Consider the following 27153-nt stretch of genomic DNA (forward strand, 5'->3'; position numbering starts at 1 on the left):
TTCCCACGCCCGGGTTCCCGGGTTCGATTCCCGGCGGGGTCAGGGATTTTCTCTGCCTCGTGATGGCTGGGTGTTGTGTGCTGTCCTTAGGTTAGTTAGGTTTAAGTATTTCTAAGTTCTAGGGGACTTATGACCACAGCAGTTGAGTCCCATAGTGCTCAGAGCCATTTGAACCATTTTTGAAACCACCTCTGCTAGGACCTTGCCTAGTAGGGTGGTGCGGGTCTCCTGCAGCGTCCCTTACACTCCTCGGAGTATGGGATCTCATCATCATACTCATGAAACTACACTTAATTTTTTTTCTGCGTACCATTTTTTATGTATAAATTCATCAATGGAATAAAAGTAATTGTCCAGGAGAAATTATTTTAAATTAGATTTAAGACTTGCTTCGTTACTTGTCAGATATTTTACATTACTGGGCAAATGATCTGAAATTTTTGTTGCTGCATACTGAACTCCCTTCTTAGCCACTCACAACCTCAACCATGGGTAACAAAGATCATTTTTCCCTCTAGGGTGTTAGATATGTACATTACTGTTCTTCTCAAAGTGTGATGGATTATCTATGAAGAATTTCATTACGAATATATGTATTCGTATTGTGATGGCGTGTTTAAAATACCTAGTTCCTTGAAGAGGCATTTACATGTCACCCATGGTTGAACACCACATTCATTCTTACTGCTCGCTTTTTTGTAATCAGTACTTTCTTTCTAAGTGATGAGTTACGCCAGAAAATTAAAATTACTCCACTCGAGATTTTTGAGTGGAAATATGCCAAATATGTCAGGAGGTTGATACGTTATTGTCCAAAATTAGCAATAGAATGAAGAGCAGAAGTGGCTGAGCTTAAATGTTTGAGAAGCTCAGTAATATGCTTCTTCCAGTTCAAGTTTTCATCATTATAAACATCCATATATTCAGAGCATTCTACCCTTTTTACTGACTGCTGCTCATGTGCTATATCAGTTGTTGGTATGACTCTATTTATTGTACAGAACTGAATATTGCGTGTTTTTTTCAAAATTGAGGCGAAGTCCATTTTCAGATAAATAATTAATCATTCTTTGGAAAATATTGTTTACCAAATTTTCTGCTGCTTTCTCTCTAACGAGATTTATTATAGTACTAGTATCTTTTGCAGAAAGTACCAATTTGGCATGTTGAGTATTACGTATATAAAAGGACTAGGAGTGGAGCCAAAGTTAAGCCCTGTGGGACCCCCTTCCTGAAATCTTTTTTCCGAAGTCACTAAAATTTGCTAACTTTCTGACACTGTCAGAACTATTCAGAATAACGTTTTGCATTATATTTGTTAAATATGATTCAAACCAGCCGTCTGTAAAGCTGTCATTTCCATAAAACTTGAGTTGATCTGCAAAATCAAACACTTTGGAAGGATCACAGGAAGTACCAACTGGTGATGTACTATTATTTAAGGCTTTTGCCATTTGATGAGCTAATGTATAAACAGCATTCTCTGCAGAGCAACCCTTCTGGAATTCTAACTGTGATATGCTAAGTAATTTGTTTCCACATAAGTGTGCGACTCCTCTTGAGTACATTGACTTCTCGAATATTTTGGAAAAGATATCAGTAAGGAAGTTGGACGATAATTGTTTAAGGCTGTCTTGTTACCTTTCTCGTGAAGTGGTTTAATAATTGTATATTTTAACCTGTCTGGCAAAATTACCCTGCCAGCGATGCATTGTACATATCACTAAGGACATTATTTATCAAGTTGGAACAGCGTTTCAGAGTTCTGTTTGAAATCCCATTAACCCCACATGAACTGTTTTTTAGAATTTTTACAATTTTATTAGTTTCAGTGAAGGATATTGGTACTACTTCTGGTTGCTTAAAGCTTTGTGCAATGGCGTTTTTAACATATTCTCTTGCTTCTTCAATTGAACCATTTAATCCTATATTTGCTGCTAGATTTATAAACTGATTGTTAAAAGTACTTGCAGCTTGTGAATTACAGTCACCACATCGTAATTTAGATTAATTTGTATGGAATCTTGTACACTGGCTGGTTATCCTGTCTCCCGTTTGACAATGTCCCATTTAGTTTTAACCTTACTATCGGCATTATTTGTTTCTGTCAGGATATGCATCTTCTGGACACTTTAATGACTTTCCTTAAAATATTACAGAATTTCTTTAGTGTGCAAGTAATGTTGGATCTTGACTTACCCTGGCGTTTGCGTAAATTTCCTTCTTCTTCTTAAATGAAATTTTAATTCTCCTTGTTATTCAAGGCTAACTTGTTCTTTTAATGGATCTTCTGGATAACGTTCTAGGAAAGCAACTTTCAAATACTGACACAAATATACTATGGAATATACTGAATTTGGCAATAGCATCTCCTTCTACATATATCTCACTCCATCCAACCCCTTTACCTTACTCTTGTAACATTATATCCTATTCTCATTAAGAAACTTCACTGGTTTATATGAATCTGCCTCAGGCTTGTAAGATTCCATACTGTTTATTTCTATTAGTAGTGAATCATGATGACGTAGACAATTAACAATTGGGTGCATGTTAATTGTTTCAGCCTGAGCACAGTCTTTGGAAAAAAAAGACCTGCCCTACAATTTTGCTGCACACAAGTTGACAAATTCTAGTTCGTGACGAGCATTCGTAAGAATTCCGAAAATGAGATAAAAGGAAACTGAAACGCAGAGCAAAATTAAGAAATCGTGGCTTAGATACATCTACATATTTACTCCGCAAGACACTGGACACTGCTTAGCGCAATTCAACAACTATCCTTACGTTAGTCGTCAGCACATGTTAATGCCCGCCAGATTAGTCATGTATATAGTAAACCGAAATTTATGTTAGCACAGTTTCCATGTTTCTCACTTATATAGTTGTTAGTGAATAAAGGAGAAAGTGATTGTTCAAGTCATTTCGTCGTTATGGCCGTAAGTGAAGTGTATGTAAGCGTACTTTCACGGCTTCTTCTCCGGACTTTCCCCTTCCGGACATTTAATCACATGACATATTAAAGACCTACACAAATTAATATAAGGCAATGACAACTAACAACTGAGCAGTGCAGTAGAATTTGTTCGTATCACCGCACTACTACAATTACATCATTTCTATTCAAGTGCTCGTACAGCTGCGCAAAACATAAATAGTTCATTAAATGTAAGAAATGTGTTCGGGGCGGGGTGGATTGGCCGCGTGGTTTGAGGCGCCATGTCAAGGATTGCACCGCCCCTCCCGCCGGAAGTTCGAGTCCTCCCTCGGGCATGGGTGTGTGTGTTGTTCTCATCATAAGTTTGTTTAAGTAGTGTGGAAGTCTAGGGACCGATGCCCTCAGTAGTTTGGTCCCTTAGGAATTCATACACATTTGATCATTTGAAATGAGTTCGGAGACGTGATAAAATCATGAAACAGCTGTCTAAATACCGTAGGATTTCCAGGCTCCGTCCTAAGCACGTGGTATGTAGTTGCCTTCCTCCGATGTAATGATTATCTCATCCAGAGATTTATGGGTAAAGAGGGAAGAAGGAGCCTACAATTTAAAATGAAAAAAATGATGGCACAGGCACCTACACTTGACTTTAGCAGATGGGAAACTCTGTTTAAATGCCGCATGAATCTTGTCTGACAATTAGATGACTGAGCCACAGAGTCACACAGATAGACGAAATGAATACGCTCGGACTTCAAGTATTTATCTTCGTTTTAACAGTGGTCTGAAACTAACGTATTCCATTTTGTGTAGCTATCACGACGTTCACTTCGAAACATCTGTATTCTCTGCGTGTCGGACCCGGGGAAACACGATGTAAAAGACACTCGCAGAGCGAGTGGTCGCGGTTGTATAACACCTGGTTCATTTTAATCAGTAGATAAGTTCAGATTTGCCGTGTGACGAGCACGATTCATGTTGATACGCGACTTACTAATTCCGTCCCTTGCGCTTCTCAAAACTATATTAGTTCTCCGCCAGCGGCAGCATCAGTGGAGACGCATACATATACGCTGTCCAGTCACAGTAATGCGTCCGCCTTTCGAGAGCCTGAATAACCACCTTTTGCAGCGCGCACCGTTGCGAGACGTCAGTGAGGAATGTGGAGCCATGCCGGTTGAGGATCCGTGGCGAGAACTGCCCGATCGACAGATCCTCGACTGGGCTCAAATCCGGAGAGTATGGTGGCATCCTGGTGCTCTTCGAACCACCCCACACTGTCAGCTAGCTGTATAACACGTTGCACTTTCCTACTGGTAATTGCTGCATTCATGGGTGGACACGATCACCAAGAATAGATGCACACCTATGTTGATCCGTTGTCCCTGCCAGGAAATGCGACGAAACCACTCCACAGACCGCTCCCTCTTCCGGCCCGGACCCTTCCGACAATTATTGATGCAGGTTGTTTGATTTCAGACGTTTCAGCAGTACACGCCAACGGCCAGCTGTTCGGTAGAGCATAAAACGTGTTTCGTCTGAAAAAGCCACCTATTGTCACTCAGTGGACGTCCAGTTGGTGTATCGGCGCGCAAATTCCAGCCTTCGTCGCGATGAGCAGCAGTCAGCAGGGGTGCACGAACCAGGTGCTTGCTGCGGAGGCCCGTACGCAGCGACTTTCGCTGAACGGCCGTTGAGGAAACATTGTTGGCAGCCCCTCGGTTCAGCTGGGTGGTCAGTTACTCACCAGTTGCATGTCTACACGTCTTCGTAGGCGCCGTTCACCCCCGTCATCTACGTCCCGCGGTGCGCCACAGTTGCCTCAACGTCGGTTTTAGACTGCGCCGTTTTGCCATGCACTGTATACTTTAACCACGGTGGCACTCGACAAGTTTATAAACTTAGCAGTTTCGAAATGCTTCCACCCTTGGCCCAAAAACGTCAGATAAATCGCTCCGTTTCCGTATCACAACAACGGCTGCACCGGTTTTGCCGCATCTCGCCGACGCGTTTTATATACTGCCTGTGCTGACACGTGACGTCAGCAATTGGTTACTGCATGTTGACGTCGAACTTAGGCGGTGGTTACATTAATGTGACTGGACAGTGTATTATAAAAATAGAAAATCAACAGATAGCAACGCTCAATTAGTGATCGTTAGCCCCTGTTTCAAACCTGCATTCGGCTTCACGTAGTCTTCACGCATCTAGTGTGTGTAAGGCGTTCGGCCAGACCAGGTTCCCTCCAAACACGTCTCCGACGATTGTCTGGTTGAAGGCATGTGCGACACTCATCGCTAAAGAGAACGTCATGCCAATCCTGAGAAGTCCATTCGGCATGTTGTTGGAAAAATGGTTCAAATGGCTCTGAGCACTACGGGACTTAACTGCTGAGGTCATCAGTCCCCTAGAACTACTTAAACCTAACTAACTTTGGGACATCACACACATCCATGCACGAGGCAGGATTCGAACCTGCGACCGTAGTGGTCGCGTGGTTCCAGCCTGTAGCGCCTAGAACCGCTCGGCCATCTCGGCCGGCCATGTTGTTGGACTCATCTGTACCGCGCTGCATGATGTCGTGGTTGCAAAGATGGACCTCACCATGGACGTCGGGAGTGAAGTTGCGCATTATGCAGCCTACTGCCTAGCGGTCATCGCCGGCCGGAGTGGCCGTGCGGTTCTGGGCGCTACAGTCTGGAGCCGAGCGACCGCTACGGTCGCAGGTTCGAATCCTGCCTCGGGCATGGATGTGTGTGATGTCCTTAGGTTAGTTAGGTTTAATTAGTTCTAAGTTCTAGGCGACTGATGACCTCAGAAGTTAAGTCGCATAGTGCTCAGAGCCATTTGAACCATTTGAACCCAGCGGTCATCCACTGCAGTATTAGCCCTTGGGCGGCCTGAGCGAGGCATGTCATCGACAGTTGCTGTCTCTCTGTATCTCCTCCATGTCTGAACAACATCTCTTTGGTTCACTCCTAGACGCCTGGACACTTCCATTGTTGGGTGCCATTCCCGGCACAAAGTAACAATGCGGACGAGATCAAAACGCGGTATTGCTCATCTAGACATGGCTGAACTACAGACAACAAGAGCCGTGTACCTCCTTCCCGGTGGAATGACTGGAACTGATCAGCTGCCGGACCCCCTCTGTCTAATAGGCGCTGCTCATGCATGGTTGTTTTTATCTTTGGGGGGTTTAGTGACATCTGTGTTTGTGATACAATATCCACAGTCAACGTCTGTCTTCAGGGGTTCTGGGAAGTGGGGTGATGCAAAACTTTTTTTTGATGTGTCGGTCTGTTTGGATGTATTTAGCAATATCATCCGTATGGTTCACGTTTCCTATTTATGGCACACACGTGGGAAATATACGAATGCCACACAACGTTGCATATACACTGCAACAACGCAATCAAACCGAATTTTTTTGATTACCCCTTATAATTTCATCAGAACAGCATACTCCCTCTTACGGCAGTAATGGCTGACTTCCTCTCGAACAAGGCATCAAACGGCATTTTCAACCGTCGAATACATACTTGGCTGATGGTCAACCGCATACCAGAAACTAAGATTTCCTATGTAGTACTTGGCTCTGAGCACTATGGGACTTAACATCTATGGCCATCAGTCCCCTAGAACTTAGAACTACTGAAACCTAACTAACCTAAGGACAGCACACAACACCTAGTCATCACGAGGCAGAGAAAATCCCTGACCCCGCCGGGAATCGAACCCGGGAACCCGGGCGCGGAAAGCGATAACATTACCGCACGACCACGAGTTGCGTACCTATGTAGTACTTGAGCAAAGAGCTTGCGAAGGTGTCACAATCGATATAACTTTTTTTTAAACTTATGAACGGTTGCGAAATTGAACCCACAGTGAAAATGTGGTGCGACTCTGCACACGTGTGTTGCTCAGTGTCTCTAGTACGTCTATCTATCGCGTCACGCCGCACTTTTCAGTTCTAAGCGCAAATTGTGCACAGAAAGATGTTAAAAAGTAGCGTCTACCGCCAAGTGTTAAATCCTCGCCTTATGTCATGCAACTCACATGACGTAACTATCAAGTGTTTCCTTCTTCATGACAATACTCGGCTGCGTGCTGCAGGTGCAACATTTTCGATGCGAATTGTTGGATCACCCACCATACAGCCCTCACTTGGCTTTGAGTTTCAGCCCTTCGTTCAGATGAACCGCTGGCTAAGAGGATAGCATTTTGACACTGACAATGAGCAGCACAATATGGAATGCATTTCTCTGCAAAGAAAAGTGAAATAATTGTCACAACAAGGAAGAAGAATAGGCCAAATGTGGATATAACTTGTGGAAGGGAAAAACTACAAGTGGTAGAGAACTTCAAGTACCTGGGAAGCATGATTGAAAGTAAGGGGGGAAACGCAATGGAAATAAATGAAAGGTGCAGAAAAGCAGGGCAGTTCTACAAATGCATTAGGGGGCTTATTTGGAGCAAGGAGGTGCCACAGAAATCCAAGGGAATTATATACCGAACCTACTTTGTCCCCATATTGGCATACGGAAGTGAGACATGGGCAATGCACAAAAGCGACAAAAGTAGAATACAGGCTAGTGAAATGAAGTTCCAGAGGAGCAGGTTGAGTGTAACTAGACGAGACAGATTGCGAAATGTGTATGTGAGGGAAAGACTAAAGGAGGAACCAGTACAGGACAGGACACAAAAATCAAGACTGCAGTGGTATGGACACATGAAGAGAATGGATGAGGGAAGAATTCCAAAGAGGATGTTTGATCTGCAACTGGAGGGGAAGAGGCCCAGAGGAAGACCAAGAGATAGATGGGTGAAGGGAGTGAAGGAATGTGTGACGAGAAGAGGAGAGAACTGGACGAAGGTGGAAGAGGGGGAATGGTGGAAAGACAGAACACGATGGAGAGGCTTGTGTTCCCGACAGACCCAGCCAGTGGCTGGAAACTTTCCAAGATGATGATGATGATGATCAGGATCCACTGCAAGTACTATAACAGTTCGTCGGTAGGTGAGAAAACTTTGCCGGCCTCTGTGACCGAGCGGTTCTAGGCGCTGCAGTCTGGAACTGCGCGACCGCTATGGTCGCAGGTTCGAATCCTGCCTCGGGCCTCGATGTGTGTGATGTCCTTAGGTTAGTTAGGTTTAAGTAGTTCTAAGTTCTAGGGGACTGTTGACCTGAGATGTTAAGTCCTACAGTGCTCAGAGCCATTTGAACCATTTGAGAAAACTTGGATTTCATGGTCGAACGGATATGGCGAATGCCCGGTGAACTTCATCTGCCAGCGTGTGCAGTGCCAACGGTAAAATTCGGAGGCGGTGGTGTTATAGTGTGGCCGTGTTGTTGTTTTACGTGGCACTATCACAGCACACGCCTGCATTGATGTTTTAAGCACCTTCTTGCTTCCCACCGTTGAAGAGCAATTCGGGGATGGCGATTGCATCTTTCAACACGATCGAGCACTTATAAATGTTCAAATGTATGTGAATGACTAAGGGACTAAACTGCTGAGGTCATCGGTCCCTAGACTTACACACTGCTTGAACTATCTTACGCTAAGGACAACGCACACACCCATGCCAGAGGAAGGACTCTAACCTCCGGTGGGAGGGGCCGCGCAATTCGTGACATGGCGCTTCAAGCCGCGCCGCCACTCGGCGCGACGGTTATTCATAATGGGCGGCCTGTGGCGGAGTGGTTACACGACAATAACATCCCTGTAATGGACGGGCCTGCACAGAGTCCTCACCTGAATCCTACAGAACACCTTTGGGATGTTTTGGAACGCCGACTTCGTGCCAGGCCTCACCGACCGACATCGATATCTCTCCTCAGTGCAGCACTCCGTGAAGAATGTGCTGCCATTCCCCAAGAAACTTTCCAGCACCTGATTGAGCGTATGCCTGCGAAAGTGGAAGCTGTCATCAAGGCTAAGGGTGGGCCAACACCATATTGAATACCAGCATTACCGATGGAGGGCGCCACGAACTTGTAAGTCATTTTCAGCCAGGTGTCCGGATATTTTTGATCACATAGTGTACTATCGAGTCCTGTACGATAACACTTGTTTCCTTTACATTATGGAACCTCTAGTGACAATATTAAACAGTTAACAAAGAAGTAAGCTGGGTTCTGCCAACGGTCTTCACAGTCGCTTTCTCATTCTTGCCTTTCTTTTATATAGTCCATTGTGCACGATGTGCTCCCCGATAGCTGAGTGGACAGTCTGCGTTCGGCAGGGTAGCAGTGCGCACCGCGCTCGGCCGTCCACGCCGCTGCGCGCGCGGAGTGTTTTGTTTGCTTCCTCGTCACCGCGCATCTCAGTCGAACAAGCTCTAATGGCCAACTCTTACAAGAAGAACACTCTCAAGTTCACCTTCTCAAATGAATACGCACGACCCAAAGCACTGGCCGTCGAACGCTTCCTGCGAGAAGACGTGAAGATCCCCCTTGACGATCTCATCGGCATACACCTATCGATCATTAGCAGCGTCGTTTATGTTAAGATGACTTCCGACGCTGCCTGCAACAAGATTATTCAAAGGACGCGACATGGACTAAAATTTCGGCACTCCGACGGAAACGTCGGGCCTGTGGATGTCGACCATGCGGGACTTGGCCTTCAGACGATCCGTGTATTGGAACTGCCTTTCGAGGTGAATGAAGATGAAGTCATCGCGGCGCTAAGCCCGTTCGGAAAAGTCCAGAGCCACGTAGCCGAGACATGGGCACAGTTTACGACGTATCCGGTGCTTAACGGTGTGAGACAAGTCAGAATCGATCTCAAACCGCGCGTTCCATCGTACATTTCTATCGGCGGCTGCCGTGCGGTGGTCATTTACGACGGACAACCTCGAACATGTTCCGGTTGTGGCAAAGAAGGCCACGTCCGTAATGAATGCCTGCACCGCCGCATCACGCAACTAAGGCACGACGATACGAACACCGACAGAACCACAACCACCCTTCCAGTCATCTATGCGGTGACACTTCACGTCCAGCCCTCACAAGACGCCGTTCATGAGCGTCTCTCTGGACCGATACACCCGGAGGCGTCCCAGCACATTGACACCGACGATGCCGCCCGTGAACATGACCAACAGACGGACACGCTCACGTGGTAGATCACAAGGATACCAATGAGAGTGTTCTGGAGAACGACGACCGCATCATAGCACCCGCGGCTTTTGTACCGGAACGACGTGAATCTCTTCCTTCCTCAGACACCGAAACTCATTGCCAGAAGCAGAAGTCACCCAAACGACGAAAAAAACGCCGCAAGACATCAGAATCGACCATTGAGCCCCCTCCGCAAGACGGAGAGATGGCACATCACTCTGACGGAGTACACGATAACACTTTCTCCTCTGCCACGGAGACGCGTCATCCACAAGACGGTGAGCCATCCAACAGAGATCGTGAGCAAGCCCCGCGCCCAGGAGCCATGGAACACAGCACGCCCGTCGTCACCGACGCAATTGAGCCGACTCGGCCAGCGCTGCCACCTCTCGACGATGTCAAAATTGTCGGACATTTTTCACGGGCGGATGACACGGATTTCCCACCTCCATCTGATGCGGAAATGAGATCTGTTCCTCCGTTAGACTAACACTAAAATGGGGGAAGTTTCTACGACGACTCCTGCAACTTCTATGGACATCCAGAATCCACCACGACAATCTTCACCAGTTACGAACCTATCGGCAGCACGGATCTCCCATCAGGTGAGCCGAATAGCTACTATTAATACTAATAATATCGGCTCCCACGTTAAACTTCAACTGCTCCGTGACACGCTAAGAGCAGCGGACATCGACATCGCCCTGTTACAACAACTGAGGACAGCAACTTGGACCGGGTGTTATGGATATGAGACGTACGCCGCCTCTGCAGCTATGGAACCCACAGGCGCAGCCATCCTCCTCCGAGAAGGGATTGCAGTTTCCGATGTCGCATATCTCCCAACGGCGCGAGGGGTGTCCATAACAGTTGAAGGACTCAAAATTATAAATCTCTACGCCCCATCGGGCACTGATAAACGGAGGGATCGCTCCCAGTTCTACGCAGAAGATATCACGCCTTTATTCCTCGGCCGATACGATCATCTCATCGTAGCTCGAGATTTCAACTGTGTTCTCGAGCGCACAGACCAATACCTCCATTTCACCACACGTCCGGAACTTCGCTTCCTTGTCCGCCGCCTTCGTCTCCTCGATGACTTGGCGAGTGGTACACGGCGACCGCCCGGGGTATACCCACATCACGAGCCACTCCGCCAGCCGACTTGATAGAATATACATCTCTGACGCTCTAAAATCAGTTCTCCTTCGACGCGGAACGTTGGCCGTCTGCCTTTTCGGATCATGATTTCTACATCTGTACCATGAACCTATGTCGACAATCTATATGGCGCAGTGCAGGACCTTGGAAACTCAATGTCACACTACTGCGGGACCCTGAATGTCGACAACAGGTCACCGACACGTGGCACACCTGTGTTCAACGCATTCTGCTTTGCGAGACCACACTGCAGTGGTGGTTACTGTGCGCCAAACCGGCCATCCGACGCATCTTGACACACTATGGCTGAGCCAAGGCCAGGTGGAATCACGACACAACTGATTTCTACTATAGTGCTCTACGTAAACTCATGGATCATCCTCCATCGTTTCAAAAAAGCTCAACGCATTAAAGCAAAGATTTTAACCTTGACCAGATGCCGTCTAGAGGGAGCCATTGTACGAGCACGCAGCCAAGATAGGATTAACGGTGAAGAACCTTCTATGCATTATATTGTTCAAAATGTTCGTCGACGCCGACAGGCTTTAATGACAACTTTAGATCTACCTGATGGACGACGGCTGACCTCGCAAGCTACCATTGCGGATGCCTTCAAACGCACTACAGACTTTTCTATCAAGAAGCACCTGCCGGTGCAGAGGCCATTGCTGAGGTTGCCCAGGAGACACTTGGTACTCTAAACGCAGCAGCTGCAACCCTCCTGACTTCTGAAGCGACCACCGACGGCGTCCAACACGCTGTGGCCAAAGGGTCTCTGAATCGATCTCCCGGCCCGGATGGTTTACCTCTCGAATTTTACAGAACCTTCAAAGATTTGATGTTGCCACGATCGAGGGACATGTACTGGGAACTTTTGTCCGGCGCGGCGAACCCGCCACCAATGTTCATGGAAGGCTTACTTGTATCAGTCCCGAAACTCGCAAGACGAACACGACTCGACAGTTATCGGCCGATCACGTTACTCAATTCCGACTTCAAGATTTTCACACGCCTTCTAGCAGTGCGACTCAAACATGTCTTACGAGACATTGTTTCCCACGAACAAACATCCTTAGGCGGCGATCGTAATAAATAGACAGCCCTCAGTGAATATCGAGATGTGATCGCCGTGGCAACACACTCGCGACAGCCAGACGCTTTAATCTCCATCGACTTCAAACAAGCGTTTGACCGCGCCAATCATGCAGTGATGGACCGAATGGCAATTCCCCCGACGTTCGCGCAAGTGATTATGCGGCTCCTCCGTGGAACAACGTCCAGACTTCTCGTCAGCGGCAGACTTACAGAACCTATACGAATTGAACGCTCAGTACGGCAGGGTTGCCCTTTGTCGACGGTGCTTTATGCCATTGCGATGGAACCGCTCATTTGCGGATTACGGCGACGTTTGACAGGTATTCCACTCCGGGATCATATGTTCCGCTGCCGAGCTTACGCGGACGAGTTGGCCCTCGTCGTACGTTCAGCGGCCGACATACAAGCTGCGATGCAGTAGATTACCCGTTACAGTGCAGGGGAGGGAGCGCTATGAACGTGGCAAAATCATGCGCCATGAAGATCGGCCGTTGCCTTCCCGCAGACAGCGTAGTCCCCTTTCAACTGGTGGACACACTTCGCTGTCTTGGACTGGTGTACACGCGAGACATTCGCCGCACCTCGACGATCAATTTTCGGACGCTACTGCAACGCATCCGGGCCAACATACAAAATCACATACTACGCCCGCTGAATATGTGCCAGGGAGTCACATTCGTCAATACCCATCTGGCAGCCTGGATACCCCATATAGCGCAGATTCTTCACATCACTGCGACAATGGTGGCCAGATTACAGGCGGCTTTCGGGTATTTTATTTGTTCTGGACACATCTTCAAAGTTCAGTATGAAGCTCTCACCTTACCAAAGCGGGACGGTGGCCTCGATCTGGTTAATGTGAGAGCCAGGACTACAGCACTTTACACCAATACTATGCTCTGGTTATGGAAAAGCCAAACTGCTAGTTTTACTGGAATGTTGACCACCGAGCTCACACCTGTTTCGAGACGCCCACCGACGTCTCTGGCACACATCCCACCTCCGATGTCACATATCGGCCGTTTCTTTTTGGAGTATAGCTACATATGCACCGAACTCCCCAGGACCAGGAAGACGACCACCCGCGACATCTATTGCCTTCTCCGAAAGTCCCCACCCCGCAACCCCGTCGAAACACACCACCCCCAGGTTTCATGGCATACAGTTTGGAAAACGATCCACCAACCATATCACACCACTGCCACCAGCGCTATGTGGTACCTTCTCGTCAACGGCAAGTATACTACAAGACAGAAACTGCATCGCATCGCACTGGTGGACTCACCCCTGTGCCTCAAGTGCAATGTCGAAGATACAGATTTACATCGTTTTGAGTGTGGGCCAGCAGCAGCTGTCTGGACCCTCGTACAGAAGATCGTGGCTTTCTACCTCCGAGTACCACCACATCACGTTTCTCCTACCATGATGATATATCCCGACACGACCTGCTTTCCATCGTCTAAGTGGCACGCCATCACATGGATCAGTGGCATGGCTGTTAACTACCTCTTCCGGGACGACATCGTCGATCCGGCGGACTTTTGGACACGCCTCCAAGTACATCACCACACCCTTCGCCGTCATCGACGCTATCGGGCCACTTTCGCTAACTATTTACAGATTATGTTCACCAACCCGCCTCAAAGTTGGAATCTCAACGAACCGTGCCAGCCCAGACTGGACGATCCCACGTTCCCCCTTAATGGTCAATGATAGAATGCATTTTGTTCTGATGGCGCGCCAAAGTGGGGCATGGCGCGGAAAGTATTCCTATTTTATTTCACTTCTCTTTTCTCCTCTTCTTCTAAGTTTGTTTTTCCTTACACATGTTTATCCTTTAGCTCTCTATCTGCAGCCTATTTGTTTTCTTCTCCTGTGCTCCCCCAAAAAAATAACATGGTGAGACTGTATACTCATTTACGTTAACAAAAAAAAGGCCGTTGCGAAAAAAAAAGTGGTCAGCGTGACGAATTGCCGTCCTACGGGCCCGGGTTCGATTCCCGGATGGGTCGGAGATTTTCTCCGCTCAGGGACTGGGTGTTGTGTTGTCTTCATCATCATTTCATTCTCATCCGCCGCACAGGTCGCCCAATGTGGCGTCGAATGTAATAAGACCTGCACCATGGCGGCCGGACTTGCTCCGCAAGGGGCCTCCCGACCAATGACGCCAAACGCTCATTTCTATTGTGTGAGATACGACTGGGGTAGTGAACCGCACATTATGCTGCCTGTCCAGTTTGACACAAAGAATCCCGTTCTCGCCTCTGAGATGTAACTGGCGGCGTGAGGAGTCAGTGGAAACCGCGGCGGCGGTGCAGCGGGGCTGTGGGGTCCCAACCGCAGCCTGGTCTGGCCACACGACAAGCTTGCCGGGTCTCCACTTGAAGACGCCGAATTTTCTAAGCCAAACTGCCGAGAGAACAGAGCTCTGCAGTTATAACCATTCCTCTGAAATTGCAGAGTGAGTGGCAGTATGAATATAATGAGGGACAATAAGTTGCGAATGTGGGTCTAACGGGAGGCTTGCCAGAGATAAATCCCTGCGGTCGCACTATCCTCTGTGTCCTAGGTGGCTCAGATCACACATTTTCAAATGTCCCTGTTGACTTACACCAACGCCTGTGTGCAGCTAAGGGTATTCATTTCGTTGTAACAAAGAAAGTTTTTTTCATCATCTTCGACCAGCGTGCAGATAAGAAGACAGACAGGATCGGATAAGACGACTATCAAAGACAACCATAACAAAGCATTATATTAATTTTTCAGCTACGCTAAATCATTGTGATTGAAGAATGAAACACGCTTAATTAGGCACAGTCATCGCATTTCTACATAACGCCATTGACTTGAAATTCATTACAGCCGTTATATGCAGCTTGTACACAAAATATTTGAACCATTATAATTCTGATTTCCGTTTTTCTCTAAAATGATACAGTTTTCTCCACCAACAATGTTTTCCGTGCCCATGTCGTCTTCAGTATCGATGTATGGGAGATCTATGTAATATGAAGCTTCTGACGAGTAAATGTTGAGCTCAAGCTTCGATGACGTCTTCTTCTTAGCAGGAATCAACTTAGGGCAGTTTAGTTTTGGCTACTTCAGACTTTTTTCATTTGTCGTTGTTTCCAGTTACCTTCTTTTTAATCTTGCTTCTTTATTGTCATTATCATCAAGAAGCACATCCTTCACCGCCTTGCTATTGTGGAGGGTTTGACTTAGATCTCCTAGATTCTTCTTTTTCTTCCTTGCACAATCAGAAATTGCGGAAGATTTGAATTCATGCTTGTTTCAGGTGAAGGATGAAGGATGAGCGGACATGTCGTAGATCGATCAGTTGGAAGCAGACTAGAAGGTGGTTCGTTGAATCAGAATCAATAGTGTACTGATATTCAGTGTGTCCTAAACTCATCAAACTCATCAAAACAAGAGAAATAAGACTGATGAACATACGTCCGGAAACGCATACTTTCCGAGATAAACACGTGTCTATAGCAAGGGCCGCGCGACACTTGATTGGAGATATTAGCACAGTACAGTCAGCTTTGGGTACATATCGTGGTGTTTTACTTTCTTCCAAACTCGGATTCACTTACGTGTTTATTGTTATTGCGCTGTTTGTACGTACAAATGGGTAGTACATTTACATTTTCTCTCTTCCACCATTTTTTAGCAAGTGAAATCCCGGCTATGATATTCTGCTATGGTTTAGCAAATGGACGTAGCCTGCGAGCCCGTGCCGTCTACGACGAAAAATACCCACATCGCAAAGTTCCCTCTGATAAGCAGTTAGGCATACTTTTCCAGTGCCTGAGGTACACAGGTACCCTTGCACCCGCGCAGTCCGCATCATGGAGGAGCGTATGCTACGTGCAGTGGAAGAAACCCCTGAGACCAGTGTGCGACGATTAGCAGCAGCACAAGGCTTGTCTCACTCCCTTTTCTGGGGTACTTCATGAGCAGTTGCTGTACCCATATCATCTACAGCGCGTTCAGCCCCTAAGGCCGCAGGATCATCATGGAAGACGGCGGTTCTGTCAGTGGCTGTTTCGGAAGTGTGTCGCAGATCCACTGTTCACATCTAAGATTTTATTTACCGAAGAGGTAGGGTTCGCAAGAGATGGTGTTGTGAATTTCCATAACCAACATGTATGGGCAGATATCAGTCCACAAGCAATTCAGGAAAGAGGGCATCAACACCGATTCTCAATCAAGGTATGGGCAGGAGTACTTGGCGATTGATTAATAGGGCCATACTTGCTACCACAAAGGTTTACTGCGGCGCATTATCTGGACTTTCTCATCAATGAATTGCATACCTTGCTGGAGTCTGTGCTACCGCAGCAACGAATACAAATGTGGTTCATGCATGATGGTGCAACAGTACACTCTCGTCACAATGTATGCGAACACCTGACACAGACGATTCAGGAAAAAACCAAATAAAGTAGCCATTACACAACCGCAGCACTATGGCTAACATTGCTGCTCGGACTATTCAAGGTCAATGCCCTCACCAACACAAACTTCAAGTCATATCTTCAGCTTATTTTCCCCTTCTTCGAAGGGAAAAAAGCAGCAGATATGAATTTAAGCTTGAGTTGGGGAGGGCATTGGACTTGACCAGTCCGAACAGCAATGTTAGCCATAGTGCTACTGTGGTGTAATTGCTAGCATTCCTGCCTAGTAAGCAAAGAGACCCGGGTTCAAGTACAGTGGTTACCAAAGGCCAAGCAGACAAGATGCAGTTCCTCATGAACCTGTGGGAGGAGCATAAGAAGACAAAATAACAAAGCAAATGCCACCAAACGTTCCAGAGATTCCTGGAGATCCCACTGGGCGCCGCCTTCAGAAATGCCCTCCGCACACTGCGATCGCAACCCTCCCAAAACACCTACGCCATCGTCGTCGTCTACGTCGTCCTCCCAACACCCCCAATGCCCCAGAACATCAAGACCAGTGCCGTGTCATTAAAGTGTGGCAACTGTAAAGTGCTAGTGTTTCAGTCACAAAGGAATATGAAAATTCTCATCAACAGTGTATATGTGACAGCATGTGTACAACAACGACACCTCTCACAATACAAAGCACACAGAGTATGTAAAACGCATCTCCCTGAAATAGATTTAAATGTTCCCTAATATATATATACTACTGGCTATTAAAATTGCTACACCACGAAGATGACGTGCTACAGACGCGAAATTTAACCGACAGGAAGAAGATGCTGAGATCTGCTAATGATTAGCTTTTCAGAGCATTCACACAAGGTTGGCGCCGGTGGAGACACCTACAACGTGCTGACATGAGGAGAGTTTCCAACCGATTTGTCATACACAAACAGCAGTTGACCGGCGTTGCCTGGTGAAACGTTATTGCGATGCCTCGTGTAAGGAGGTGAAATGCGTACCATCACGTTTCTGACTTTGATAAAGGTCGGATTGTGACCTATCGCGATTGCGGTTTATCGTATCGCGACATTGCTGCTCGCGTTGGGCAAGATCCAATGACTGTTAGCAGAATATGGAAACGGTGGGTTCAGAAGGGTAATACGGAACGCCGTGCTGGATCTCAACGGCCTCGTATCACTAGCAGTCGAGATGACAGGTGTCTTATGCGCATGGCTGTAACGGATCGTGCAGCCACGTCTCGATCCCTGAGTCAACAGATGGGGACGTTTGCAAGGCAACAACCATCTGCACGAACAGTTCGACGACGTTTGCAGCAGCATGGAGTATCAGCTCGGAGACCATCGCTGCGGTTACACTTGACGCTGCATCGCAGACAGGAGTGCCTGCGATGGTGTACTCGACGACGAACCTGGGTGCACGAATGGCAAAACGTCTTTTTTTCGGATGAATCCAGGTTCTGTTTACAGCATCATGATGGTCGCATCCGTGTTTGGCGACATCGCGGTGAACGCACATTGGAAGCATGTATTCGTCATCGCCATACTGGCGCATCACCCAGCGTGATGGTATGGGGTGCCATTGGTTACACGTCTCGGTTACCTCTTGTTCGCATTGACGCCACTTTGAACAGTGGACGTTACATTTCAGATGTGTTGTGACCCGTGGCTCTACCCTTCATTCGATCCCTGCGAAACCCTACATTTCAGCAGGGTAATGCTCGACCACATGTTGCAGGTCCTGTACGGGCCTTTCTGGATACAGAAAATGTTCGACTGCTGCTCTGGCTAGCACATTTTCCAGATCTCTCACCAATTGAAAAGTCTGGTCAATGGTGGCCGAGCAACTAGCTCGTCACAATACGCCAGTCACTACTCTTGATGTACTGTGGTACCGTGTTGAAGCTGCATGGGCAGCTGTACCTGTACACGCCATCCAAGCTCTGTTGGCCTCAATGCCCAGGCGTATCGAGGCCGTTATTACGGCCAGAGGTGGTTGTTCTGGGTACTGAATTATCAGGATCTATGCACCCAAATGGTGTGAAAATGTAATCACATGTCAGTTCTAGTATAATATATTTGTCCAATGAATACCCGTTTATCATCTGCATTTCTTCTAGGTGTAGCAATTTTAATGGCCAGTAGTGTACATCACACACACTTGCTGCTCCTTCAAAAAAAAAAATATTAATTGCTAATGTGTCACAATATATGTGTCATTGACACACTGATATCAACTAAACGTGTTTCGTGGGCCTAAATGTAATATGGTCTCAGCTTCCGTTTTACGTGTACGTTTTTATTGCCATACATAATGTAAACGTCAAGGCCATTGGAAAATAAGATAATGGGTGTGTATTGCTGATTTCTTGAAACAAATAATCGTTTAAACCATCACATACAAAAATGACAAGGCTGTCCTCACCAGTTCGAAAATAAATGAAAACTCCATGTATATATATATATGTAATTGTTGAAAGTGTAAGTAGATGTCTATGTATATATTTTTTTTTTTTAAATGGCCCGGCCGTGGCACGAATTTTAATTAATTTCTTCATCTTCCATCATTATCGTAGATAAAGATTAGGCTAAAATGACTATAGTAAAATCTAATTATAAGATTCTCTTAAACTTCAGAATTCCATGTAGAAGTAGTTAAGGAGACTACAAGGAACTCGTGAGAGAGCACATTGTAACATCTTATTGGCTCTTAAGGGAGTAAATCAGAGATAATCTGAGTGTCCAATGCCGACTTCCACGCTACACAGCTGTCAGTAACGAAAAGGGAAAGAATATCAGACGGGCTGCTCGCCAGTAAGTAGTGCAAACAGCGTGGTAAGTCAAAGTGTGCGAAAATCTCGAAGGTATGTTTTACGAATGACACAATGAGCAAATGATTGTTAAACACATGATCAGTATGCGAACTGGCCGTGTTGGTCCCAGGTTCTGCGACTCAGATTTTGGCTGAGACTGCTGTCAAGTGCTACGGTCGCAGGTTCGAATCCTGCTTTGGGCATGGATGTGTGTGATGTCCGTAGGTTAGTTAGGTTTAAGTAGTTCTAAGTTCTAGGGGACTGATGACCTCAGATGTTAAGTCCCATAGTGCTCAGAGCCATTTGAACCATTTTTTTGCTGTCAAGTACAGCTCTGCTGCCAAGTCCAACATCGTTTAAGTGTCTCCCCATGCTCTTCTGGACCTAACAGGACAATGTACCATGGATGGTTTTCAGAGGCCCTACTGCAGCTTAGGAGTTTTTGGGACATTGTTATTAAGGCTCAGAAGAAACACTGTTAAGAGTAGTAAACCGAAGGAATCAATAGTGCACGTACAATTATCTTTGCACCCATGCCTCGTTACACTAAGTTTAGTTAAATAAATAATTACATGAACCGTGGAACATGCTGACGCGTTACCCAGCCCATAGGCTGTAGCATCTTACCGCTTTGTACCTACGGCAGCTGGTGGTTGCCCACGAAGTCCTCTGTGATAGACACAGATGCTACGTGTTGACTGCACCAGGACACCATCAAAATTGAGGCTGAGTGATCCTGCTGTCTCCTATTTAAGAATTCGGTCCCAGCAGGAAAACAGCAGATTGTCAGGGTAGACACTATTTTCTGTTGTCACCCTAAACTGCCGTTCCTACAAAAACCTATATCTGGGTAACGAGCGAGTACTGAGGAAATTCTCCAGATGTGTTAGGTTCTCATTTATTGACTGGTCATAAAAGCCAGTTACCTCTCAAGAATGCATCCATGCGCTCTTGGTGTCCTTGTTCCAACCAAGGAGATTCTCTAACCGTCACAGTCATCTTGGTAACCACCAATATTTATGGTTCGAAAGGTGTTGCCTTAAAATTAATCCTGATCAAAATTACTTGTGCACAAAGGGAGTAACGTTCAGTAATTTCCGTCACACTCTCATTCTCGGGACATTCAGAAAATCGGGTGAGTGGAGCCTGTCAGAATTGTTACGCCCCTTTTATTCTTAGTTTTGTGCATTGTGAACATGTGAACATATTGCAGAATTTTCACAGATGAATTATCTGTTGCTCCACAGCATTTTGAATCAGAGTTCTTTCAGTGCTCACATAGTTCAGTTGTTTGTAGCTGGATGTAGATCATTCTTTGCATCGTTCTGAGTGTTTCTGTAATTATATGGTCCTCATATTTTTTCTCCAGTTACTTCGTAAATCTGTTTCTGATAATAACTGTTTGGAGGAAAAAACAGTGAAAATTTTTAGAAATGGTTCAAATGGTTCTGAGCACTTAACGTCTGTGGTCATCAGTCCCCTAGAACTTAGAACTACTTAAACCTAACTAACCTAAGGACATCACACACATCCATGCCCGAGGCAGGATTCGAACCTGCGACCGTAGCAGTGGCGCGGTTCCGGACTTAGCGCCTAGAACCGCTAGACCACCGCGGCCGGCCTATAAAATATCCTCTACTTGTACGTCTGGTCTACGGCTTGACGTTTCTGCATGACAGGCCATGGTAAGAAAATTGGAAGATAGCGAGATAATGCAACTATTCTAGACTTTTCCACATCTGTTATTAATAGATCAGTTTCGGAAAGTAGTGATTCTGAAACAGAATACGTTATTCAATAATTCGAACTCGCCAATTTACAGGCCAAACAAACAGAGAATGACAGTCATAAGCAGACTAAAATAATTTATAGCTTACACATCGGAAAGAAATAATGCAATTTAATAATAAAGTCACAGAAACCACAAAACGTTTTGGGTTTTAAGCAGGCAAGGACAACGACGGGATGGACATAAATTAACGTAAGAGTGAAAATTAACTGTAGGGCTTCTGATAAAATAAATATAGTATTCGAAACAAAGATATGGATGTGTCTGAAAAGGAAAGTTCACAGCCTTTGTCTCGCTTATGGCACTGAGAAGCAGACTTTTAATACAAAACAATTGAAAGACCGAAAGTTACTTGGAGATAAATTAACAGATTCGTGTTGGAAATTAATAGAAGAGAAAATAAAATAAATAAAAGGTTCAGGAAGAAAATGGTGTAGAAGTAATTAAGATAGTAATAAAAGTAAAGTGGAGGTGGTTGGTACATGTACCTAGGCAAACGGATGATAGACGGACAAAGGAAGATCTTTGTAGGATTCCCAGAAATAAGAAAACTCGGAGGCGTCGAGCAAATAGATGGCTCTAGAAAAGATGCAGCAACAATATGGATGAAGACTGCTACATATCGCATCGTTCAGAAGAGAGCTCTGTCCAACAGTCAATACTGAACAGCTGATGATGGTGGCTATGATAAAAAAAAGTCGATAGTAACTGAAGTTAAATTAATGTGCGTCCTTCGTATACAGTCAACGAAATGTCGTAACTGGTGTGTGATTCATCTCAAATTAAGTAATATATATTCAAGAAGACTTCCCTGTTTACAAACTAAGATGGAGTAAGTGCGGATACAACACACGAAATGTGTTATGGCATAATGAACCAAGTTTAACAGTTTAAGTATCTCGAGCCAGAACTATTTTACCCCTATCTCGAGTAATGTACATTGCCTCTAGATCTCGACCTCTCACTACAGCAAGTCGATTCTTCAAAGCACTGCCCGACGACAGATCTATATCTGTTTATGTTGGATAAGTCTTCATAAACTCTAAAGAAGTAGGAATATAACTGTCATTAACAACAGGTGCTGACGATGATGGCCTGTCTTTGGTATTCAAATCAGACTGTCTGTCACTGACTGAGAAACTAAAACAAATCATTGGGATGTATATTGTGTCAAATTTCTGGTCTCCCTCATCATATCAGTTTTTAAATAGGTTCTACTATACTGTAAACTAGAATATACAAACATAAGGGGGTAGTTTGAGTTGTTGCCACGGGTGATAATTAGACGAAATATTTGTCAGGATTTGTAAGCGGTGGGTTCTTGAGGTACGACAATACGCGAACACGAGAAGTAATTATAAACAGTTTTATTTACAAAGCTGATTATAAAACACGCACGTTACGCGCACCCATCGTCACTTTGTCTGACATCCTAATTACGGTCGTATCGAAAGGCTCCATGGTGAGCTAAGAAAAGAGACATTTCGCACCTGAGACCACACTAGTTAATACTGCGCGCTGCGGTCGGCGGCCAGTGGCAGACTGTATCCCAGCGCGGCCGGACGGGCGTCTACTGGCCAAGCAGATTGTCAGCATTCCAGACAGGTCGGCTGGCGAGCGCGTGTTACGCACCGTACGGCTGTGCGCAATCCGTAGCCCCTTCCACAAACAACAATAAACCAACCGATCCTGCAAACATTAGTGTCATTCACACCAAGAAAACTAAAAGATTGTTATATATGGGCAAATTCATTTCCTTGTGAAACCTCAGGTGTTCATAGATAAAGTGATGGAAGCAAAGGAAAGATAGGTAGCAAGAAAAACGGTTTCCAAACTTAGAACGTAAGCTTGTCCTGCTAATATTTGCCACGATACCACGGAGCAACAGCACGTGACCTGAATATAATACGCACATACCGGGTGACCAAAAAGTCAGTATAAATTTGAAAACTTAATAAACCACGGAATAATGTAGATAGAGAGGTAAAAATTGACACACATGCTTGAAATGACATGGGGTTTTATTAGAACCAAAGAAAACAAAGTTCACAAAATGTCCGACAGATGCGCGTCGTTTGGTGATGATCGTGTGCTCAGCCGCCACTTTCGTCATGCTTGGCCTCCCAGTCCCCAGACCTCAGTCCGTGCGATTATTGGGTTTGGGATTACCTGAAGTCGCAAGTGTATCGTGATCGACCGACATCTCTAGGGATGCTGAAAGACGACATCCGACGCCAATGCCTCACCATAACTACGGACATGCTTTACAGTGCTGTTCACAACATTATTCCTCGACTGCAGCTATTGTTGAGGAATGATGCTGGACATATTGAGCATTTCCTGTAAAGAACATCATCTTTGCTTTGTCTTACTTTGTAATGCTAATTATTGCTATTCTGATCAGATGAAGCGCCACCTGTCGGACATTTTTTGAACTTTGGTATTTTTTTGGTTCTAACAAAACCCCATGTCATTCCAAGCATTTGTGTCAATTTGTACCTCTCTATCTACATTATTCCGTGATTTATTCAGTTTTCAAATTTATACTGACTTTTTGATCACCCGGGATTATGCGATGTCACTTGTGTGTTACAAGTTGTTGCTGACCGGTTTCAGATGGCAAGCACCCATCAACAAGATTTAAATTGTGATGAAGCTAACAAACTATTACAAAGTGATAGCTTCATCACGATTTCAAACCTGAAAATCGATGCTTCTCATTTTAAACTGGCAGTCAATAAACAGTAACGTGCAGATATGAGCGTGTACTAAGTACTATTAAGTTGTACGTTGAGTACATTGAAATATTTCCGATGATTCATTCTTTCTGCCTAATATCGAGGTTTAGTTCCAGTCAGAATTCATTCGACCGAATTTATTATGGAAATGTCACGGAAAAATTACACAAAACACTTAAAACATAAATTATGGAACTTTATAATTCTCGGAGAAAATAGTAACCCCTCTCTTGCTGCGTCAGTAAAGAAGCTATACATTTTCCGAGTGTTAAAATAATTGCAACGTATTAGTTAGACTAAGAAGTGAGATACTAAAGGCAGTAGACGTAGTTTTCTATTTGGGCAGCAAACTAACTTGGGACTGCAGAACCAAAGAGAATATAAAATACAAAGTGGCAACAGCGAAAAAATATTTTATAAAGGAGATCAGTATGTTAACATGGAACACAAATTTACGGGTGGTGGACAAAAATATGGAAATAACAAAATTATGCAGTAGGAAAAGAGCATTCAAAACAGCTACCGGTCGTCCCCGAATGAGTAAATACAGTTTCTTTACGGATTTCAAGGGAATCTCATACCATTCTTCCTGCAAAGTGGTGGCAAGTTCACGTGACGATTATCCAGGTGAATAGTGATCACGCGCTCTGCTCTCCAAAATAGCCCACCGAGGCTCAATAATACTGGCATCTGGTGACTGTCGTAGCCAGAGGAGATGAGACAATTCTTCATCGTCGTCACAAAACCAGTCGTGGACTACGCGAGCTGTGTGAAGAGGCGCCATGTCGTCTTTGAACACCACACCACCACAGGACCTGATCAGCCACAATCGCGACCCTGCAGAGCTGCCACTGAATGTCGCCATATGGCGGACCGTGTTTCACTCCTGGGACGTAAACTCAGCCAGAATTCGGAAGCAGTGTGCAACCAGATTCATCCGAACAAATGACATTCTTCGATTGCTCCATAATGCAGGTTTTATGCCTTCGGCACCACCTTTTCCTGTTACCGGCCTTTGCATCACTGATGAGTCGTTTTGGAATTCCCGCTCACCATGCATGGAGCTCCTTTAGTGTTGTTTTTGTGCTGACAGGGATCGCGAATGCGAAATTCAGATAAGCAGTGACTTTTGCAGCTGTCGTCTTATTTTTCGACACAGTCCTCTTCAATAGCATTTTCTAACGATAACTCGACACACACTTTCAGCCGAATTGTGCCGTAGTGGGTGATGCTTTTCCGCTTTCCCTATATGGTATAAATCTTCGATGCGGTGCCTTTTGTAACACCGTAGACCTCGGCTGTCTCGGTGATAGAAGCAGCCACTATGAGAGCAACGGCAATTTGCCTACAATGGAACTCATTTGGCTCCGACATAATGCGCTCACGACTACACAGAACCCTGTTCTAACCACGGCTATCACCAGCAACATATTGAGGACATTGCACGGATGTCGTTCGTAATCAAATTCGACAGCCCAACCTGCAGTTCTAGCTGGCATCTACATTTGTGCTAAAGCACGCATTTCTCACGGTGTCTCCCCTCCAACGGTCATAAAGTCTTTTCTGAAAGCTTTTGTCTGGATTGTAGCCTGATACGGAAGTTAAATATGGACTGTAAGCAGTACAGATAAGAAGAGGATAGAAACTTTTGAAATGTGGTGGGAAAACTGCTGCAAGCAAGATGGGTAGACAGGACAGCCTATGAGGGGGTGCTGCATCGAGTTGGGAAGGAAAGATCTTTATTGGACAATCTGACTTGAAAAAAATAAATACATCCCGAGGTGTCAAGGGGGACCAAACGTGTAGACGGAGACCGAGGCTCGACTGTAGAAAACGCGTTCGAGCGGAAGTAAGCTGCTGTAGTTTATGCAGAGACGAAGAGGACTGCTCAGGAAAAAATATAATAGAGAGCTGCGTCAAACCAGTCTTCTGTCTGAGAACCCCAACAAGTACAACAGCAACAACAGTGGATGCTACTATCTTCAAAAGACATGCGTTTCCCTCCCTTTAAGCTTCTTTTGTGACCTGCTTGTTTGCAACGTTGTTTAGAAATCACGAGAGTGCCACTTCAAACAAAAATCTACATTTTCTTGAAGTGGCAGTTTCTGTCAAAAACATAAACCGGAAACTTACCCACCGTTCTAACGGACGGGTGGTAGTTGCGTGTACAGTCATACTGTCTCTAAATATTTGCAAATACAAACTGTTCCATGATATGACAAACAAGTAAGCCTCATAAATACGAGACGTGGTAGAACTATATTGCCAGGAAAAAAAAAAAAAACAGTCGTGCGTGTTTGATTCTGAGTTACCTTCGCGGAAGAACATTGCCCGAAAACTAAGAAGGGAGAATTCCCATGTATCAGTAAACGATGTTGATGAAACTCGGCGGGTGTATAGAGGGGGAAAAATAATCCAATACGTATTTTTTTTTGTTTGTACCCAATTTCACTTCTAAGGGGTAAAGTACACCCCCAAAAGGTAATTTGGCATATTAGGTTTAGAGGGAATATCTTCGAAACTATTATACATATTTCATATAAAACATGAAATGTATTTAACGTTCTTGAAAACTGTATAATCAACTTCTGTAATATTATGAAATTCTGAAAAATACCCAACACCATTAATAATAAAAAATCAAAACTTTTTTTACAAAGTAAATTAAAGAAGATTTCAAGCCACATACATCCATGTGTAATGAAGCTGCTTTCTGAAGTAATATTTTTGGAAAATAAGCTGTACCTAATGTGGTGTCGGAGCATTTTCAACGTACCTGATTAAAATATCTAAACATTCATTGTCATTGTAATTATTTATTTGACTTATGTTCGTTTTGTGTTTTAATTTGTTAGTTTACTTTTTACATTCACTTTCTTTTAGTTTATTGTTTCACATACGTGTATTTTGTTAACAGAAAATAATAAGTAACTCATTACTGTGATACAAAATCATTACAATAATGATCATCTGTAAAGAAATGCTTAAAAAGTATCTTTGTTACACCATGCACACGAAGTGAATGAAAGTTCTCCACACAATATACGTGGTGGAGAACACAACGTAAAACAATATTCACTAG

General features: G+C 45.0%; 1 protein-coding gene across 1 annotated transcript in view; it reads right to left on the reverse strand.

The window, feature by feature from the left end:
- Positions 1 to 27153, reverse strand: part of LOC124556440 (homeobox protein SIX6-like) — a gene marked incomplete at its 5' end in the record, with an annotated part of 330503 nt that overhangs the window by 15578 nt on the left and 287772 nt on the right. The gene's annotated exons all lie outside the window — the stretch shown is intronic.

This window comes from Schistocerca americana, chromosome X (assembly GCF_021461395.2).
Source record: "Schistocerca americana isolate TAMUIC-IGC-003095 chromosome X, iqSchAmer2.1, whole genome shotgun sequence".
Taxonomy (NCBI): Eukaryota; Metazoa; Arthropoda; class Insecta; order Orthoptera; family Acrididae; genus Schistocerca; species Schistocerca americana.